This window comes from Harpegnathos saltator, unplaced genomic scaffold (assembly GCF_003227715.2).
Source record: "Harpegnathos saltator strain DR-91 unplaced genomic scaffold, Hsal_v8.6 scaffold14, whole genome shotgun sequence".
Lineage (NCBI taxonomy): Eukaryota > Metazoa > Arthropoda > Insecta > Hymenoptera > Formicidae > Harpegnathos > Harpegnathos saltator.
Genome location: NW_020229917.1, coordinates 673,472 through 695,348, shown reverse-complemented (window position 1 = coordinate 695,348; position 21,877 = coordinate 673,472).

Sequence of the window (21,877 nt, the reverse complement as noted above, 5' to 3'; positions counted from 1 at the left end):
TTTATTATAATATTATAATATTATAAGGCATAAATAATTACGCGCACATATAAATTAATAAGTCAGACTGGCGACAGGAAGTCTCAAAGATAAGGCACGCACGCAGCCGGGCCACCGAGGGTGCTCTGGAATCCCCGAGTAACCCGAGCCCATATCAGGTAACATAGGGCATCCTGTTGACCACGCTCCTTATCACATCCGGCGGCGCGTCGAGATGTCTCGACGCCTCGTCAGCATCACGCCACTCAGTCCCACTCTGAAAAACCTTGAACGCTCCTACTCTGGATCCCTCTCGTATAATCCCATTACTCCTACCATATAGCCTACCCCACTCTTGAGTTCCATTGTTCGGACCGAACGAGGCCCCGGGAGCAGCTCCCACCGCAGAGTCGACATCAGATGTTCATACAGTACAGACGTGCCTCTTAGGAGTGCCTCCAAGACATCTTTGTTAATTTGACGCAAAGAGGAAAAGTGTCTCTGAGCGACCGTGCCACCACGGACAACGGTCGTCTCGCATAAGAGCCTCTTCCTAAGCTCCTTCAGAGCCTTTGCCTTGTGCTATTCAAAATCTGGAAGATTTCTTAGGAAACTTGCCAGAACATATACGGTGTTTTATAATACTCAAAGTTGTGCGGATAAGTCGACTCCCCGCTCGAGTTGTGCCGTAGCTAGAGTGGTCCCCACAGTATTGAGAATATTCTGGAATAAAAAAGCCTGTTCTTTGAGATTTCTCTGCAAAAGTCTGAGCTACTGAAATAAATAGTAAGTATATAATATTTTAAAGCACAACACTCACATACACCGCGTTTCGCGCAAGTGAAAAACAATCACGATCTAAGCCTTAGGAACATTGTTACGCGAGTGAACCAGTGACGTTTCATCATACGCCAAGTTGAATTATTTAACAGATACAATAGCGTCATGCTGAAATTTTCGTTCATGTCGGTTCATAACTGCCTTACATAAGGATCATTCATTATAATCCGAATAGTGTATTATCTACGTTTAGTTTGTCAAACCGCTCTTAGAATTTCGTTCCGATTTCCTTAGGATACGCTATACAAGCTAGTATATAAAGAGAGAAAGAGAGAGAGACAACCCTCAGATTCTTCTTTTTCTAAATCGTGATTACGAAACCCCAGTGTCTGTCAACGCAGTGAACTACGCTCACACACTTATTATTCCCTTTCCATTCCTCCTTGCGGGCGCATGACAACGGTGCCAAGCACAGGGTCACGCGCGCACGGCATCGGTGCCAAGCACAGAGCCGTATTGGTATAGTCAGAATCCTTATCAGCAGTGGCATCCCACTACTCTGACATCGTCTCCAGGCGAACTCCTTAGGCCGGAGACTCTGTTTTGAAAATCTGCTTACTCCCACCTTCTAGGCCTTCACCTCGTTAATAGACATTGAATAAAATAAGAATTACAATTATCTCGTAACAAGGACTCACAGAGACGTTCCTTCATGTTAGCCTTCTATCTATCTCTTTCATTAGCTATTTTAGTTATAAGACATTTATATGCCTTTATAATTTCATGTATAATTATGTACTTGATATAATATTCCCACTGTATCCACTGTAACCTGCACTTGCATATATAAAATATACCGCGTTCTGCCATTACCATTATCCTTAAAGACTATTCTATATTAAACAATGAAGTTACTAAGGTTTCAGATTAATAATACTTTTACAATCTTATTGTTTATTTAGACGAAAGTATATTCTTAATAACGACAAGATCTTGACATTATCCATTATAAAAGCTGGAATAATATAAATCATTTCATGAAGTGCATCCTTCCCCACCCACATATATATATGTATATGCATTTATTGTATTGTAATTGATTTTATTGTGTATGTGTAGACGTGTGCCATTGCATCGGCATACGCCTTAATTACCTCACTGTATTACTTGCTATTGTATAATTCCATTAAAGTCACCGATTCTCTTGTACAACGAACATATGCCATTGCATCGGCATACAATCCTTCAATATTTTCTACTAAGCATTTTAATTTTATGCAGCATCCTTGTTTTATCGGCAGCCTTTTTCCTCTTATTCGAGCATTTTCTTGAAAGGAAGATATTAAGCATTCATAAATCTTTGTCCTTTTTATTCAGTTACTTAAATCAATTGGTGCCATAACATCTCTTGTCAGAGGAATTTATAGTTTATTAATCATTAAATCTGAATCTTACATTATTAAGCATAGATCTTGCTCACCTTTAGGGAAGCGCCTTACTGGAGCTACCCGCCTCTAGTCCCTACCCGCTCTCCTTGTCCAGACTGAGGAGCGCCTTACGGGTGCCTCTCGGCTCAAGCATCCTATCCCATCCCGTCCAACTCATAAGACCACCCCTTTTCCATCAAGATCAGGAAATTTAACTTGTGAATTAATAACCTGTACAGTGTTTAGCATCCTTCAATCTCAGGGGCGCAGCTGACAGCCGCCACCCGCCTCAATTATCCTTCTCCTACAACCCGCATAACCTAACCCTGCCAAAGCATTGGTAGTAAGCATTAATTATTAGTACTTTTATAGTACTCTGGCAACGGATAACTAAAGTCACAAGAGTCCTTTTCACTCAATAATTAATTTTATCAATTGCTATTTTAACTTGTCCGACCAAAAATGTTATTCTTAAACTCAATCCGTTAGATGCCAAATAAACATCGCGGGGGCGTGAAACAGAAGGCAAGGCAGCTACGTAAGGAAGCTTGCCGACGAGCGGCCCTGTTGTCTCAACACATGGACCCCACCAAACCCCGTATAATACAAGATATCACAGTGCACGACCTAGTTCCTCCATCGTACATCAAGTTTTTATTACAAAACAGACTCATAAGCACATTTAAATACGCTCCACGTCCATTACACTCCACACAAAGACACTTTATTCCGGATTCGCATTCTTTACCAAGCTCTTCCAGGGCTCACACGCGCAACCCTCGGCTGGTTAAACAGCGTTCGACGACAGAAACTCTAGACATAGAATTGATAGATTTAACACAGGACGACACTTTCAACAACAAGACAGCCACCTACATTTACCAATTGGAGTCCTATTCTCTCACTGAAACCCCTCGCAAATTACCGTACCACCTTCATTACTTCCACCGGGCAGGATAACTGTATATTCTCTCAACACTTCATTGTAACTCATTACCAGCAGCTATATAATGTAAACCACATTTGTATTCATTAATTATACAATTATAAGTATTATCACTCATTTATATTACACTTTTAACTATCATATTGTCTCATTGTTAAATAAAACAATTGTTTAAGTCTCTATTCCTATCAATAGTCATAATCTTTATATCACCTACAATCACCATATTTCCTTTCACCATGTGTCCGGAAAAGCTCTCGGCATCCCAGGCAGTGCCGGTGTAAGCAGGTAGGCCTAAATAAATAGAGAGCAGGCGGATCACGATCCCTAGGGAGACGCGAGACGTTACACTACGAGCGTTCTTTGAGCGCGTTCGGACATACGATCGGAGGAGCTACGTACGATGGCACGCTGGACTCGAGCGATTCCTTCGAGATATTTGACGTATTGAGCGCGGCCGGTTGCTTAGCCGCAAAAGTATCGTCGAACGACGAGATCGCTGTCGAAAAAATCAACGAATTTTCAACGAAACGAACTAACGCGCGCCGCATTCGCATGTATAAACAACGGATCGCTCCGCTGTTCGATGCTCTGTCTCTAGGCGCGAATTCGTCAACCTAACCAGGTAACGAAGCGTCGATTACCCCCACTCGCTCCCCCTTGTACGAAAAAACAGATCGACCAATAAACATCTTAACATCCCTACCTTTCGTACGAAAAAGTTAGGTATGGATAGGGTAAAATGTATATAACGAGGCGTTCTATCGCGCGGCCGATACTATTGTACAGTATGTAGTACTGTAGCAGTCAGAGGTACAATAGGACCGGGAACGCTACTTCTCCGTACTACGTACAGGGGTACGTCAACTGTACATTTGTACGTATGCACATTTGCACATTTGTACATATGCGCATTGGTACATTTGTACATTTGTGCATCTGTACATTTGTGCAAAGTCCCGCTCGCTTGAAATCGTACGACGTCGCGTCGTGCTCTTTTGGAATCGTTCCAGGAAGATGCGGCAATAATAATGAAGCGGTACGATGAGTTATAACTATATATTTTTATACAAATTCTATATCTGTCCACAATTCTTCTATAGGTTCGGGAACAATATTTTCATAACATGAGAATAAATCATTTAAATTAAAAATATCAACAGCATCCTCGTCTTCTTCTCGCCAAACGCCATGATGAAAGTTTTCTGATTGGTGACGTCGTTCCTGTCGCTTCAAGTATCTTTTACCTATGCGCACATATCCGGGCAATTTGATCATTGTGTAGCGTTTGATATCTCCATTGGCACCCAGGCACTAACATGTACGAATAAATACAAATTGAACATACGAAAAAATGTTCATCGTATATACAAATGATAATATTACTCACCAATATTGCTGGAACAATAGCACACTCGCGCATATACCTCTTCTCGTTACCAATAGTTACTTTTTTGGTCGACTTGTCCTGTCGTCGCAGAGCTCGTTTGCGCTGACTTTCGTCTATGCTGAAATAACCAGCAACTTTGGACGTTGGGACCATCGAACGTTCGCCGGTGGTATGCACAGATACTGATAAACGAAACGTTGAGACTCGCGAGTGAACTTGCGATTGAGCGAATAAATAATGTAACTTACGATCCTTGCAAATTGCGCATCATCGTACAACCATTCATAGTCGTCTGGCACATAAGCATCCAATTCCTGGTCGTAATGCCACGAATGGATGACCGAACATTCTTCAATTGCGCTCATGGTGTTTCCTCGTTCAATGTCTTTTGAGGTCTGATGTCGGCCGATGTGGCGCAAGTTTGTTATATACCCCGTGAGAGTGTTGTTCTCATTCTCTTATTGAGTTACCACTCGAAAGATAAGATATCTGAGAAAACACACAGTGTGTAGATAGTGACTGCTCATTGAATCATTATGTAACTTGATCGATGGTGGGAACAACGACCGCGGTCACTGGAACAACAGTACTTCCGAACGGTGCTTGTGTACAATCGCAATTTGTACACTGTCATGCTCTTGACGACATTCACTCAATGTGGTCGAGGACGATTCCCAATGACCGTGAAACGCGCAAACAATTGCGACGTTGCGCGAAAAGAACAATTAACTCGGAACGTTATGCGCGTACGGTCAGACAGCCGTGCGACTCGAAGACTATAATTTTTATGACGCCCGGCTCGCGCAACGGCGATCTGTGCGAACGCGAATTCGCACATTTGACGAGCGAACGCGCTAATCTCGCGCAATGGCGACCCACCGGTCACATACCGATCTCTTTGAAGCGCGCTAGACTGTGCGACGATCGCGATCGCATTGAAAATCGACAATTGGCCGTTACGTTGCACGATTGGTTCGCTCGAGCTCATCACGATTGTCCGCCAGCTCAGGACGACATTATCGTCGGCTCTTCCGATATCGACGATGTCAGTCGTCGTTTTTTGAGCGCCATGTCTCGATGCTGTAATGTATTCCGTGTCGCTAAAATGCAATCGCTCCATCGCCGAGATCGTGGAACGTAATGCGCAAACACGCGACGAATTTTCACGCATCGTGAGCAAATTTAATTTGGACGATGGTGTTGGCACGGCAAATTCGAGCGATGATCTGCCGGAGACATTACTCGGTCCGAACGGCCGAGTAGTTGAGCAACGGGTGACATTGACTACGGTGTGCAAAGCGACAAATGCGACCGTTCGTACTGGTGCTTCAATGAGCGCCGACGCAGAGCATCATCGCGACGAACTTACCGCGTTAGATTCAACAACGAGCGATCACGATGCGACGACTGAACGCGTGACCATGTCGCAACACGATCATCGTCGTCGCAATAGCGACTCTACCGATGTGGCGTTGGCTGCTATCGCATGGAACATGGATCGCAACTTGGCGATTGTCGGGAAGGACAATGTTCGTCCGGAGTCAAACGTCACGCTCGAGCGAAAAGAGTACGAGCGGGCAAATGAACGAATCGATCGAGACGTCGACGAACGCATGGACCGCGAGGTTCAGAGTACCGAGGCGAGATTTGATCGCCGAGCGGCGCAGGCAACGCGATATCAACGACATCACGCGAGATCGCGGACGCGCAATACGAGTCACAAATCCATATGTTCGACGGACAGTGCGAATCGTCGCGCGAGTGAACAAACGTACGATGTGACATCTTGTGTGGTGGTTGAAGGTTTGTCGGCCGGAGAAAATGATCGCGTACTACGTACCGACACTACGATACGTAAAGGCGGCCACTAGTACGCGCGCAACAGCGTTTCGCACGAATCGCATAGTGACATTGGGAAACGCGCTAGCGATGTAAATTTGCGCAAATTTGTCACCAACGTTCGTAGGGATAATTCGCGCGAAGAATCTCAGTTCAAAGCGGACGATCGGTCCGAAAGTCTCGAGTCTTTGCGTTCGAACCTTCAAGACGAACAAGGCAACGACGCTCAAACATTATCGATCTTGACGTGTCGAACGCAATAAGCAATCGTCAATGGATAGCGACGCTCCAGATTCGTCAACCGATATCGCACATCGCGGTCAAAAACTTTTATCGGACCGGCCCGAGGACGACGAGACCATCGAGCCGAAACGCGCACATTTGGACGTTTCAGCGTTCGATCGCGGCCGAAAACGACACCACGACCCAGTGAATGAAGACGTTGAGCACGAATACGAATCGTCTGTAAAACGAGCACGTTTCGAAAATCACACTACTAGCGACGACGACTCCTCGTCGTCGCGAGAAATTGTCACGAACCGAACGCACGGCGTAAAGCGACGTCGAAGCATTGATCGCCGCGGTGACGAGGAGGATGAATCGTCTGTCAAACGAGCGCATTTCGAAAACCATGTTACTAGCGACGACGACGAGGAGGAGGAAGAGTCGTCGCAAGAAATTGTCACGAATCGAACGCACGGTGCGAAGCGACAGCGAAGCTACGGCGAAGCGTTGATCGCCTCGGTGGTGAGGAGGGCGAATCGTCCGTCAAGCGAGCGCGTTTTGACGAGGGGCTGGTTCAATGCAGCGATCGTTTCGCAAATCAGACCAAGCGTGCGAAAATGGTTACGGTGTCCAATAGCGGCGGCAGCGCGAATAATCGGACAAATGTGCGCAGACGCACGCACCTTGACGACAACGCTACGCGAACCGTGGCATCCGATGATGTCAGTGGTGACAATGCGATGGTGGCTATCGCGCGAGAGCGATCGTTCGATAGCCTCGGCGGTATTGAATGACGGTGCCACGGCGCTCGATGTCGAGCACCGAGACGATAGTCTCGATAGCTCGGTGACCAGAACGCAAATTCGATGTCGATCCCTTTTGGAGCGAGCGTTGCTCTCGAGCGAATTCGAACGAGCTCGAGCGCGCAATAGTATGCGTTTTGAGGATCTGCGACCTCGTCTGTACGGTCTGGCGAGTACGTTCGACGAGACGAATCGTCGAACCGTGTGCGGTCTCGCGCGAAAACTCACGATCGATTATTTCACTCAATTGTACAAGATTTGATTTCGTGCGTACTCGTTCTTCGATTCAGCGGCGCGCGCAGCGTGTGATTATGTACCGTGGGTGTTGAGCACGACTATCAACGGTACCATTTCTTCGCGTTCGGACACGGCAGCTTGGTTGGTCGATCGAGCGGTCGAAGAATTTTGCAGAGTGCAATTTTATCGAATATACGAGAACACGCGTTGCTACGAGTTACAGCGCGCTATAGTGCGCGAAACGTTCAACTGTGACAATTATGCGGATTACATATTGGCGTTGTTTTTGCATGAATTGGAGAAACGCTCGAAATTGCGCGAGATCGTGTTTGATCGTTGGTCCCGACTGAAACCGCCCTCGTATTCGACGATACGAAACTATGCCACTCTGTGCGACGCTTGCGCCGTTATATGTAAAGTGTTGAGTTGCGTGAATCGTATCGAGATGTTAGTACGTGTTATGTCCCGGTCGGCCGCGGCTGCGATATTAGGCTGCTGGTGCTCGGGCCTGGACGCGGGGCTAGATCGCAAATTTTGGGTCAAACGAATCGCGTGATTCTCCCCAGGGATACGCGCGATCTGGCGGTGTAACGTCTCGCGTCTCCCTAGGGATCGTGATCCGCCTGCTCTCTATTTGTTTAGGCCTACCTGCTTACACTGACACTGCCTGGGATGCCGAGAGCTTTTCCGGACAGATGGTGAAAGGGGGAAATATGGTGATTGTAGGTGATATAAAGATTATGGCTATTGATAGGAATAGAGACTAAACAATTGTTTATTTAACAATGAGACAATATGATAGTTAAAAGTGTAATATAAATGAGTGATAATACTTATAGTTAATGAATACAAATGTGGTTTACATTATATAGCTGCTGGTAATGAGTTACAATGAAGTGTTGAGAGAATGTACAGTTATCCTGCCCGGTGGAAGTAATGAAGGTGGTACGGTAATTTGCGAGGAGTTCCAGTGAGAGAATAGGACTCCAGTTGGTAAATGTAGGTGGCTGTCTTGTTGTTGAAAGTGTCGTCCTGTGTTAAATCTATCAAATCTATGTCTAGAGTTTCTGTCGTCGAACGCTGTTTAACCAGCCGAGGGTTGCGCGTGTGAGCCCTGTAAGAGCTTGGTAAAGAATGCGAATCCGGAATGAAGTGTCTTTGTGTGGAATGTAATGGACGTGGAGCGTATTTAAATGTGCTTATGAGTCTGTTTTGTAATAAAAACTTGATGTACGATGGAGGAACTAGATCGTGCCCCGTGACATCTTGTATTATACGGGGTTTGGTGGGGTCCATGTGTTGAGACAACAGGGACGCTCGTCGGCAAGCTTCCTTACGTAGCTGCCTTGCCTTCTGTTTAACGCCCCCGCGATGTTTATTTGGCATCTAACGGATTGAGTTTAAGAATAACATTTTGGTCGGACAAGTTAAAATAGCAATTGATAAAATTAATTATTGAGTGAAAAGGACTCTTGTGACTTTAGTTATCCGTTGCCAGAGTACTGTAAAAGTACTAATAATTAATGCCTACTACCAATGCTTTGGCAGGGTTAGGTTATGCGGGTTTGTAGGAGAAGGATAATTGAGGCGAGTGGCGGCTGTCAGCTGCGCCCCTGAGATTGAAGGATGCTAAGCACTGTACAGGTCATTAATTCACAAGTTAAATTTCCTGATCTTGATGGAGAAGGGGTGGTCTTGTGAGTTGGACGGGATGGATAGGATGCTTGAGCCGAGAGGCACCTGTAAGGCGCTCCTCAGTCTGGACAAGGATAGAGGCGAGTAGCTCCAGTAAGGCGCTTCCCTAAAAGTGAGCAAGATCTATGCTTAATTATGTAAGATTCAGATTTAATGGTTAATGAACTATAAATTCCTCTGGCAAGAGATGTTACGGCACCAATTGATTTAAGTAACTGAATAAAAAGGACAAAGATTTATGAATGCTTAATATCTTCCTTTCAAGAAAATGCTCGAATAAGAGGAAAAAGGCTGCCGATAAAACAAGGATGCTGCATAAAATTAAAATGCTTAGTAGAAAATATTGAAGGATTGTATGCCGATGCAATGGCATATGTTCGTTGTACAAGAGAATCGGTGACTTTAATGGAATTGTACAATAGCAAGTAACACAGTGAGGTAATTAAGGCGTATGCCGATGCAATGGCACACGTTTACACATACACAATAAAATCAGTTACAATACAATAAATGCATATACATATATATATGTGGGTGGGGAAGGATGCACTTCATGAGATGATTTATATTATTCCAGCTTTTATAATGGATAATGTCAAGATCTTGTCGTTATTAAGAATATACTTTCGTCTAAATAAACAATGAGATTGTAAAAATATTATTAATCTGAAACCTTAGTAACTTGATTGTTTAATATAGAATAGTCTTTACGGATAATGGTAGCAGCATAGATAATAGCAGAACGCAGTATATTTTATATGTGCAAGTGCAGGTTACAGTGGAAACAGTGGGAATATTATATCAAGTACACAATTATACATGAAATTATAGTGGCATATAAATGTCTTATAACTAAAATAGCTAATGAGAGAGATAGATAGAAGGCTAACATGAAGGAACGTCTCTGTGAGTCCTTGTTACGAGATAATTGTAATTTTTATTTTATTCAATGTCTATTAACGAGGTGAAGGCCTAGGAGATTGGAGTAAGCAGATTTTCAAAGCAGAGTCTCCGGCGTAAGGAATTCGCCTGGAGACGATGTCAGAGTGGTGGGATGCCATTGCTGATAAGGATTCTGACTATACTAATACGGCTCTGTGCTTGGCACCGACGCCGTGCGCGCGTGAATCTGTGCTTGGCACCGATGTCATGCGCCCGCAAGGAGGAATGGAAAAGGAATAATAAGTGTGTGAGCGTAGTTCACTGCGTTGACAGACACTGGGGTTTCGTAATCATGATTTAGAAAAAGAAGAATCTGAAGATTGTCTCTCTTTCTCTCTTTATATATATACTAGCTTGTATAGCGTATCCTAAGGAAATCGGAACGAAATTCTAAGAGCGGTTTGACAAACTAAACGTAGATAATACACTATTCGGATTATAATGAATGATCCTTATGTAAGGCAGTTACGAACCGACATGAACGAAAATTTCAGCGTGACGCTATTGTATCTATTAAATAATTCGACTTGGCGTATGATGAAACGTCACTGGTTCACTCGCGTAACAATGTTCCTAAGGCTTAGATCGCGATTGTATTTCACTTGCGCGAAACGCGGTGTATGTGAGTGTTGTGCATTAAAATATTATATACTTACTATTTATTTCAATAGCTCAGACTTTTGCAGAGAAATCTCAAAGAACAGGCTTTTTTATTCCAGAATACTCTCAGTACTGTTGGGACCACTCTAGCCACGGCACAACTCGAGCGGGAAGTCGACTTATCCGCACACTTTGAGTATTATAAAACACCGTGGATGTTCTGGCAAGTTTCCTAAGAAATCTTCCAGATTTTGAATAGCACAAGGCAAAGGCTCTGAAGGAGCGTAGGAAGAGGCTCTTATGCGAGACGACCGTTGTCCGTGGTGGCACGGTCGCTCAGAGACACTTTTCCTCTTTGCGTCAAATTAACAAAGATGTCTTGGAGGCTCTCCTAAGAGGCACGTCTGTACTGTATGAACTTCCGATGTCGACTCTGCGGTGGGAGCTGCTCCCGGGGCCTCGTTCGGTCCGGACAATGGAGCTCAAGAGTGGGGTAGGCTATATGGTAGGAGTAATGGGATTATACGAGAGGGATCCAGAGTAGGAGCGTTCAAGGTTTTTCAGAGTGGGACTGAGTGGCGTGATGCTGACGGGGCGTCGAGACATCTCGGCGCGCCGCCGGATGTGATAAGGAGCGTGGTCAACAGGATGCCCTATGTTACCTGATATGGGCTCAGGTTACTCGGGGATTCCAGAGCACCTTCGGTGGCCCGGCTGCGTGTGTGCCTTATCTTTGAGACTTCCTGTCGCCAGTCTGACTTATTAATTTATATGTGCGCGTAATTATTTATGCCTTATAATATTATAATATTATAATAAAAATGGTTAATATTATATATGTGTGGTTCTTAAAGTTATAATATACGCCTAATTTAGTATTATATGAATAGTGTAATAGAAAGTTATAATGTTAATTAGTTATGATTTTTATAAATACAATATGCATGTGTTATAATAAAAGAGATATTTGTTATTAATGTTTAAATGTGGTTATTAAGAATTATTATAAGAAATGCATATTGTTAACAGTGGGTTTTAGAGTGTAAAGATTTATAATATCGTTAACTGGAAAAATAGGATTTCTTATTACAGGGATCCTTATTATTACTGTTGTTAAATTAATGTTTCTCGGCAAGGCTGAGTTCTACCATAGGGCTCTCTACTTACGTATGTCGGTAAGGTAGATCCCTTGGGTAGGTTTCGTTATTATTGGCGTCGGTAATTAATTAACAATTGTTACAAACGGTTCTTATGTATAAATTACCGAGTTTTAGACCTTATAGAAGCTTATGGTAATAGAAGATTCGATGAACAATTAATTTTTATTATTAGTGATGAGTTCAAGCCGTTGTATACTGTACGAACGAATTTAAAAGAGTGCAGTATTTAAGAGGAGCTTGAACGTGGACAGAAGGCTTAAATTAAATTAAATAAAGTATTTAAACGTGACCAAGGCAAAAATGGTGGATTTCCAAGCTAAATAAAGTATTTAAGGGACCCCTGAACTTAAATGAATAATAAACCTCATTTATTTAAATTCATTTATTAAGTAAGAATTACCAAATTTTGAGAATGTACTATCAGAAGGATTCTCTGTCTGTGGGCAAGAACTAATTGTTTTCGTTTGGCATTATTTCCTTTTGTAATTAATATTCTGAGGTTTTGACATTTGCTCATGTTTCACTAAAATGTTCTCTATGTACGTAGGTGTTAAAAATATTTTAAATTGACTTTTCTTAATTTTTACGGAAGGTACGCATTACTGATGTCCCAATAGTCCCTGCGTATGAATTTTAGAATTTTCTGAAGTCTACTGGTAAGTAACATTGTTGGTTTCTTATTAATTGTTAATGTTTTTCAAAATGTTAATATGGTCGTTAAATAGAGGTCTTTTAATGCTATTGTTAGCAATTAAGATTTTTCTTCTAGGCCTTATAGTTACTGAGAAAAACATGCCTTTTCCTGATTGGTCGAGACATTCAAATAGCCATAACTTCTAAACTATCGATTTTACAGAAATTTTATTAGGACACAATTTGTAATACTTTGAAGGAGCCTTAAATCGCACCGCGCGATTTTCTAAAATTATTATTATTTTTAAAGATATGAACTTTTATCGATAAATTTTAATAGTAACAATTACTTTTTATGGTTGAATCTACCTATATGTCTCGCTGGCCTTTTAATGTAGAGGCGAAAAAATGATATGGTGGAGAGAACGTCGCAGGACGTTACAGCGGGCACGACACGATGTTCCGCGGAGTATAGAGCAATTGGCACTCACCAGTTCCTTTAATCCAATGTAATAATCTGGCACACCTGTGTCATGGAGTTGCGCACGTGCCCACGAAGCTGTTCGAGGGTCGGAGTTTTCCCGTTACAGGTGCGGAGGGTGTGAGGCGGGGTAGATGCTCCGTAGTAGTAGTGGTGGATCTCTGCACGCAGTCGACGGTAGAAAGCAGGCCTCGGGTCTCGTGGCGAGAATCCGCGTCGAATGATCTGTAGTCGCGGATGGGTATCACAATCGATCTTGCTAACACTGTATGATTTGCGAGCGGTAGCTTTCGGGTGCTCTGGCACGGGCGACTGAGGAGATTCTGGAGAGCGAGGGGGTTCAGTGGAGCGAGGAGGGAGCGGAGTTGGTGGGTTCGACACTTAGGTAAGGGTGGTACGCTTGTCCATGTTTTAGTTGGTATTCCAATTTTTTGATGAATTTTCTACGACCACCCCTGCGTACAGGGCGCATTTGGAATCATTCCCGTGACTCCGGCCAGCTGTATTCGTGTTTTTAATTCGGAGGTCCCTATTCTGTCAGGCGGTGCGATCGAGTCGCAACCTATGCGTCTTCGAGCAACTAGTAGACGGTGCGATCGAGCCGCAACCTGTGCGTCTACGGATGGGCGGTGCGATTAAGCCGCAGCCTATACGCCCCTATTCTAGCGATGCGAATACCTCGAAGAATCGGCGGCCAGTTATCAGCTAGGCGATTCCAATGCGTTAGCGGTCGGGGATGGGGGGAGATAGGAGAGTGAATCTAACCTTGAATCGGCTGACAAGAATATATTTTAACTAAAACGAATACACGAAAATATTCTAAGTTAGATTTAGTGAAAATATTCTAAGTTCATATTCACGAAATTATTCTAAGTTAAAACTCACGAAAATATTCTAAGTTAGATTTAGTACTTATATTAGACCCTAGGAGGGATGGAGGAAGCACTGCACCAGATCACTGCACGACTGAGACTGACTTTCGGACGCTTCGCGATCCCTGAGCTGCGGCTTTCCCGAGCCGCCGAATTTTCCTCTGGAGTGGGGAGGTAGTGGGGGTTTGGAAATTAAGACTTAGAAAATTTCGGTGCGGTGGGACTTAGAAAAATTCTCGACCGAGGGACTTAAAAAAGTTTGGGTGAGGGACTAGATTAGAAATTTTTTAGGTCGAAGGACTTAGAGTGTAGAGGGGACTTAGAAAAATTTTAGGTTCGAGGACTTAGAAAATTTTAGGTTCGAGGGACTTAGAAAAATTTGTAGTTAGGGACTTAGAAAAATTTTAGGTTCGTGGGACTAGGAAAATTTGTGGTGATNTCGCTCCGCTGTTCGATGCTCTGGTCCTCTAGGCGCGAATTCGTCAACCTAACCAGGTAACGAAGCGTCGATTACCCCCACTCGCTCCCTTGTACGAAAAAACAGATCGACCAATAAACATCTTAACATCCCTACCTTTCGTACGAAAAAGTTAGGTATGGATAGGGTAAAATGTATTATAACGAGGCGTTCTATCGCGCGGCCGATACTATTGTACAGTATGTAGTACTGTAGCAGTCAGAGGTACAATAGGACGGGAACGCTACTTCTCCGTACTACGTACAGGGTACGTCAACTGTACATTTGTACGTATGCACATTTGCACATTTGTACATATGCGCATTGGTACATTTGTACATTTGTGCATCTGTACATTTGTGCAAAGTCCCGCTCGCTTGAAATCGTACGACGTCGCGTCGTGCTCTTTTGGAATCGTTCCAGGAAGATGCGGCAATAATAATGAAGCGGTACGATGAGTTATAACTATATATTTTTTATACAAATTCTATATCTGTCCACAATTCTTCTATAGGTTCGGGAACAATATTTTCATAACATGAGAATAAATCATTTAAATTAAAAATATCAACAGCATCCTCGTCTTCTTCTCGCCAAACGCCATGATGAAAGTTTTCTGATTGGTGACGTCGTTCCTGTCGCTTCAAGTATCTTTTACCTATGCGCACATATCCGGGCAATTTGATCATTGTGTAGCGTTTGATATCTCCATTGGCACCCAGGCACTAACATGTACGAATAAATACAAATTGAACATACGAAAAAATGTTCATCGTATATACAAATGATAATATTACTCACCAATATTGCTGGAACAATAGCACACTCGCGCATATACCTCTTCTCGTTACCAATAGTTACTTTTTTGGTCGACTTGTCCTGTCGTCGCAGAGCTCGTTTGCGCTGACTTTCGTCTATGCTGAAATAACCAGCAACTTTGGACGTTGGGACCATCGAACGTTCGCCGGGTGGTATGCACAGATACTGAAAAACGAAACGTTGAGACTCGCGGTGAACTTGCCGATTGAGCGAATAAATAATGTAACTACGATCCTTGCAAATTGCGCATCATCGTACAACCATTCATAGTCGTCTGGCACATAAGCATCCAATTCCTGGTCGTAATGCCACGAATGGATGACCGAACATTCTTCAATTGCGCTCATGGTGTTTCCTCGTTCAATGTCTTTTTGAGGTCTGATGTCGGCCGATGTGGCGCAAGTTTGTTATATACCCCGTGAGAGTGTTGTTCTCATTCTCTTATTGAGTTACCACTCGAAAGATAAGATATCTGAGAAAACACACAGTGTGTAGATAGTGACTGCTCATTGAATCATTATGTAACTTGATCGATGGTGGGAACAACGACCGCGGTCACTGGAACAACAGTACTTCCGAACGGTGCTTGTGTACAATCGCAATTTGTACACTGTCATGCTCTTGACGACATTCACTCAATGTGGTCGAGGACGATTCCCAATGACCGTGAAACGCGCAAACAATTGCGACGTTGCGCGAAAAGAACAATTAACTCGGAACGTTATGCGCGTACGGTCAGACAGCCGTGCGACTCGAAGACTATAATTTTTATGACGCCCGGCTCGCGCAACGGCGATCTGTGCGAACGCGAATTCGCACATTTGACGAGCGAACGCGCTAATCTCGCGCAATGGCGACCCACCGGTCACATACCGATCTCTTTGAAGCGCGCTAGACTGTGCGACGATCGCGATCGCATTGAAAATCGACAATTGGCCGTTACGTTGCACGATTGGTTCGCTCGAGCTCATCACGATTGTCCGCCAGCTCAGGACGACATTATCGTCGGCTCTTCCGATATCGACGATGTCAGTCGTCGTTTTTTGAGCGCCATGTCTCGATGCTGTAATGTATTCCGTGTCGCTAAAATGCAATCGCTCCATCGCCGAGATCGTGGAACGTAATGCGCAAACACGCGACGAATTTTCACGCATCGTGAGCAAATTTAATTTGGACGATGGTGTTGGCACGGCAAATTCGAGCGATGATCTGCCGGAGACATTACTCGGTCCGAACGGCCGAGTAGTTGAGCAACGGGTGACATTGACTACGGTGTGCAAAGCGACAAATGCGACCGTTCGTACTGGTGCTTCAATGAGCGCCGACGCAGAGCATCATCGCGACGAACTTACCGCGTTAGATTCAACAACGAGCGATCACGATGCGACGACTGAACGCGTGACCATGTCGCAACACGATCATCGTCGTCGCAATAGCGACTCTACCGATGTGGCGTTGGCTGCTATCGCATGGAACATGGATCGCAACTTGGCGATTGTCGGGAAGGACAATGTTCGTCCGGAGTCAAACGTCACGCTCGAGCGAAAAGAGTACGAGCGGGCAAATGAACGAATCGATCGAGACGTCGACGAACGCATGGACCGCGAGGTTCAGAGTACCGAGGCGAGATTTGATCGCCGAGCGGCGCAGGCAACGCGATATCAACGACATCACGCGAGATCGCGGACGCGCAATACGAGTCACAAATCCATATGTTCGACGGACAGTGCGAATCGTCGCGCGAGTGAACAAACGTACGATGTGACATCTTGTGTGGTGGTTGAAGGTTTGTCGGCCGGAGAAAATGATCGCGTACTACGTACCGACACTACGATACGTAAAGGCGGCCACTAGTACGCGCGCAACAGCGTTTCGCACGAATCGCATAGTGACATTGGGAAACGCGCTAGCGATGTAAATTTGCGCAAATTTGTCACCAACGTTCGTAGGGATAATTCGCGCGAAGAATCTCAGTTCAAAGCGGACGATCGGTCCGAAAGTCTCGAGTCTTTGCGTTCGAACCTTCAAGACGAACAAGGCAACGACGCTCAAACATTATCGATCTTGACGTGTCGAACGCAATAAGCAATCGTCAATGGATAGCGACGCTCCAGATTCGTCAACCGATATCGCACATCGCGGTCAAAAACTTTTATCGGACCGGCCCGAGGACGACGAGACCATCGAGCCGAAACGCGCACATTTGGACGTTTCAGCGTTCGATCGCGGCCGAAAACGACACCACGACCCAGTGAATGAAGACGTTGAGCACGAATACGAATCGTCTGTAAAACGAGCACGTTTCGAAAATCACACTACTAGCGACGACGACTCCTCGTCGTCGCGAGAAATTGTCACGAACCGAACGCACGGCGTAAAGCGACGTCGAAGCATTGATCGCCGCGGTGACGAGGAGGATGAATCGTCTGTCAAACGAGCGCATTTCGAAAACCATGTTACTAGCGACGACGACGAGGAGGAGGAAGAGTCGTCGCAAGAAATTGTCACGAATCGAACGCACGGTGCGAAGCGACAGCGAAGCTACGGCGAAGCGTTGATCGCCTCGGTGGTGAGGAGGGCGAATCGTCCGTCAAGCGAGCGCGTTTTGACGAGGGGCTGGTTCAATGCAGCGATCGTTTCGCAAATCAGACCAAGCGTGCGAAAATGGTTACGGTGTCCAATAGCGGCGGCAGCGCGAATAATCGGACAAATGTGCGCAGACGCACGCACCTTGACGACAACGCTACGCGAACCGTGGCATCCGATGATGTCAGTGGTGACAATGCGATGGTGGCTATCGCGCGAGAGCGATCGTTCGATAGCCTCGGCGGTATTGAATGACGGTGCCACGGCGCTCGATGTCGAGCACCGAGACGATAGTCTCGATAGCTCGGTGACCAGAACGCAAATTCGATGTCGATCCCTTTTGGAGCGAGCGTTGCTCTCGAGCGAATTCGAACGAGCTCGAGCGCGCAATAGTATGCGTTTTGAGGATCTGCGACCTCGTCTGTACGGTCTGGCGAGTACGTTCGACGAGACGAATCGTCGAACCGTGTGCGGTCTCGCGCGAAAACTCACGATCGATTATTTCACTCAATTGTACAAGATTTGATTTCGTGCGTACTCGTTCTTCGATTCAGCGGCGCGCGCAGCGTGTGATTATGTACCGTGGGTGTTGAGCACGACTATCAACGGTACCATTTCTTCGCGTTCGGACACGGCAGCTTGGTTGGTCGATCGAGCGGTCGAAGAATTTTGCAGAGTGCAATTTTATCGAATATACGAGAACACGCGTTGCTACGAGTTACAGCGCGCTATAGTGCGCGAAACGTTCAACTGTGACAATTATGCGGATTACATATTGGCGTTGTTTTTGCATGAATTGGAGAAACGCTCGAAATTGCGCGAGATCGTGTTTGATCGTTGGTCCCGACTGAAACCGCCCTCGTATTCGACGATACGAAACTATGCCACTCTGTGCGACGCTTGCGCCGTTATATGTAAAGTGTTGAGTTGCGTGAATCGTATCGAGATGTTAGTACGTGTTATGTCCCGGTCGGCCGCGGCTGCGATATTAGGCTGCTGGTGCTCGGGCCTGGACGCGGGGCTAGATCGCAAATTTTGGGTCAAACGAATCGCGTGATTCTCCCCAGGGATACGCGCGATCTGGCGGTGTAACGTCTCGCGTCTCCCTAGGGATCGTGATCCGCCTGCTCTCTATTTGTTTAGGCCTACCTGCTTACACTGACACTGCCTGGGATGCCGAGAGCTTTTCCGGACAGATGGTGAAAGGGGGAAATATGGTGATTGTAGGTGATATAAAGATTATGGCTATTGATAGGAATAGAGACTAAACAATTGTTTATTTAACAATGAGACAATATGATAGTTAAAAGTGTAATATAAATGAGTGATAATACTTATAGTTATATTAATGAATACAAATGTGGTTTACATTATATAGCTGCTGGTAATGAGTTACAATGAAGTGTTGAGAGAATGTACAGTTATCCTGCCCGGTGGAAGTAATGAAGGTGGTACGGTAATTTGCGAGGAGTTCCAGTGAGAGAATAGGACTCCAGTTGGTAAATGTAGGTGGCTGTCTTGTTGTTGAAAGTGTCGTCCTGTGTTAAATCTATCAATTCTATGTCTAGAGTTTCTGTCGTCGAACGCTGTTTAACCAGCCGAGGGTTGCGCGTGTGAGCCCTGTAAGAGCTTGGTAAAGAATGCGAATCCGGAATGAAGTGTCTTTGTGTGGAATGTAATGGACGTGGAGCGTATTTAAATGTGCTTATGAGTCTGTTTTGTAATAAAAACTTGATGTACGATGGAGGAACTAGATCGTGCCCCGTGACATCTTGTATTATACGGGGTTTGGTGGGGTCCATGTGTTGAGACAACAGGGACGCTCGTCGGCAAGCTTCCTTACGTAGCTGCCTTGCCTTCTGTTTAACGCCCCCGCGATGTTTATTTGGCATCTAACGGATTGAGTTTAAGAATAACATTTTGGTCGGACAAGTTAAAATAGCAATTGATAAAATTAATTATTGAGTGAAAAGGACTCTTGTGACTTTAGTTATCCGTTGCCAGAGTACTGTAAAAGTACTAATAATTAATGCTTACTACCAATGCTTTGGCAGGGTTAGGTTATGCGGGTTTGTAGGAGAAGGATAATTGAGGCGGGTGGCGGCTGTCAGCTGCGCCCCTGAGATTGAAGGATGCTAAGCACTGTACAGGTTATTAATTCACAAGTTAAATTTCCTGATCTTGATGGAGAAGGGGTGGTCTTATGAGTTGGACGGGATGGATAGGATGCTTGAGCCGAGAGGCACCCGTAAGGCGCTCCTCAGTCTGGACAAGGATAGAGGCGGGTAGCTCCAGTAAGGCGCTTCCCTAAAAGTGAGCAAGATCTATGCTTAATTATGTAAGATTCAGATTTAATGGTTAATGAACTATAAATTCCTCTGGCAAGAGATGTTACGGCACCAATTGATTTAAGTAACTGAATAAAAAGGACAAAGATTTATGAATGCTTAATATCTTCCTTTCAAGAAAATGCTCGAATAAGAGGAAAAAGGCTGCCGATAAAACAAGGATGCTGCATAAAATTAAAATGCTTAGTAGAAAATATTGAAGGATTGTATGCCGATGCAATGGCATATGTTCGTTGTACAAGAGAATCGGTGACTTTAATGGAATTGTACAATAGCAAGTAACACAGTGAGGTAATTAAGGCGTATGCCGATGCAATGGCACACGTTTACACATACACAATAAAATCAGTTACAATACAATAAATGCATATACATATATATATGTGGGTGGGGAAGGATGCACTTCATGAGATGATTTATATTATTCCAGCTTTTATAATGGATAATGTCAAGATCTTGTCGTTATTAAGAATATACTTTCGTCTAAATAAACAATGAGATTGTAAAAATATTATTAATCTGAAACCTTAGTAACTTGATTGTTTAATATAGAATAGTCTTTACGGATAATGGTAGCAGCATAGATAATAGCAGAACGCAGTATATTTTATATGTGCAAGTGCAGGTTACAGTGGAAACAGTGGGAATATTATATCAAGTACACAATTATACATGAAATTATAGTGGCATATAAATGTCTTATAACTAAAATAGCTAATGAGAGAGATAGATAGAAGGCTAACATGAAGGAACGTCTCTGTGAGTCCTTGTTACGAGATAATTGTAATTTTTATTTTATTCAATGTCTATTAACGAGGTGAAGGCCTAGGAGATTGGAGTAAGCAGATTTTCAAAGCAGAGTCTCCGGCGTAAGGAATTCGCCTGGAGACGATGTCAGAGTGGTGGGATGCCATTGCTGATAAGGATTCTGACTATACTAATACGGCTCTGTGCTTGGCACCGACGCCGTGCGCGCGTGAATCTGTGCTTGGCACCGATGTCATGCGCCCGCAAGGAGGAATGGAAAAGGAATAATAAGTGTGTGAGCGTAGTTCACTGCGTTGACAGACACTGGGGTTTCGTAATCATGATTTAGAAAAAGAAGAATCTGAAGATTGTCTCTCTTTCTCTCTTTATATATATACTAGCTTGTATAGCGTATCCTAAGGAAATCGGAACGAAATTCTAAGAGCGGTTTGACAAACTAAACGTAGATAATACACTATTCGGATTATAATGAATGATCCTTATGTAAGGCAGTTACGAACCGACATGAACGAAAATTTCAGCGTGACGCTATTGTATCTATTAAATAATTCGACTTGGCGTATGATGAAACGTCACTGGTTCACTCGCGTAACAATGTTCCTAAGGCTTAGATCGCGATTGTATTTCACTTGCGCGAAACGCGGTGTATGTGAGTGTTGTGCATTAAAATATTATATACTTACTATTTATTTCAATAGCTCAGACTTTTGCAGAGAAATCTCAAAGAACAGGCTTTTTTATTCCAGAATACTCTCAGTACTGTTGGGACCACTCTAGCCACGGCACAACTCGAGCGGGAAGTCGACTTATCCGCACACTTTGAGTATTATAAAACACCGTGGATGTTCTGGCAAGTTTCCTAAGAAATCTTCCAGATTTTGAATAGCACA